We start from the raw sequence: 1241 nt of genomic DNA, 5'->3' as shown, positions 1-1241 counted from the left end.
GCTGCTGTTTAATTTTTTTTGTACCCAGGATCAAACTCAGGATGTTGCACTTGGGAGGTAGGCATGATGCCACTGAGCTAAAATCCCGACCCTGCTATAATTTTTTTCTTAAAATTTTTTAATTTATTTTTTCCTGCTATAATTCTTATACAGAGTTATATCATTTTCTTTTTTTTTTTTTTGGTACCAGGGATCGAACTCGGGTCCTTGTGCTTGCAAGGCAAGCGACAGAACCACTGAGCTAAATTCCTGGCCCCAGAGTTTTATCATTTTCAAAGGTTTCCTATCTGTATGGTCTTATATTACTCAGGTTGATTATGGAAATATTTCAAATGATCTGTGTCACTAAGACACTTTATCTTAAAGTGGGGATGCTGGCAAAACTTCACTTGAACATTCAGGAGATAGTGTTTTGGTTTGGAAAATAAGTCTGGAAAGAGGCATGGATTCACTTGTAGAAATTAATCATATACAAAAACAATGAAATTACAGCTTTTCTATGAAAAATAGGCAGTTAGAAAAGGGACAGCAAGATGTAAAGGAAAAGTTAAGACACAAAGTTTTGGTTTTAAAATGAACATTAGCAGAGACAAATAGGCACCAAGAAACTTCCCTAGTTGGGAGGTTAATCTAAAGTAGTGAAAAGTCTGTATCATACGGTATTTTTGAAAGAACAATTTTTATTACTTCCAAGTTTATACAGTGATTTGGCACAAGATATTGCCAGGATTCTTGCCAAGTACAACTTCTTGGACTTTAATAGATAAAATATGTAACTTACAGTTAAGGGGAATGGGTATTTTCAAAGTGCTTATGTAAAAATTTGTTAATTGTTTTTCCTTTGCAAGTTTTTGCTAAGTAGTCCAGGCTAGCCTGGAACTTGTGACCCTCCAGCCTCCTGAGTGCTGGGATTACACGTGTGCCACTGTGCCCAGCTTGAATTTCTTCCTCTTAATCTTGTCTACTTGACCTAAGCTATCAGGAACTCTTAAAATGTTTTTTCCTTATTCCTTACATTTTAGATTACCTTTTAAAACACCATTTTCTATTTGGCATTTCACCAAGGCTTAATGTCCCTGGAATTACTTGTATTGCCTTTTGAATATTGATAGGTGCTTATCTGAATTAAACTACATTTGGTTTGATGGCTTCCTGTCTCCAAACTGGCACAACTGTGCCTTTGTTATCAGAGATTCAAGATTTACAAGTGTTGGAAAGTATATGATCATCAGCTTGAGGCA

The sequence above is a fragment of the Heterocephalus glaber genome, unplaced genomic scaffold (assembly GCF_053883595.1).
Source record: "Heterocephalus glaber isolate CG9 unplaced genomic scaffold, H.glaber_assembly_v1.0 deba00001608, whole genome shotgun sequence".
Taxonomy (NCBI): Eukaryota; Metazoa; Chordata; class Mammalia; order Rodentia; family Bathyergidae; genus Heterocephalus; species Heterocephalus glaber.
The sequence above is the reverse complement of the archived record's forward strand: the minus strand, read 5'-3'. Positions refer to the sequence as shown.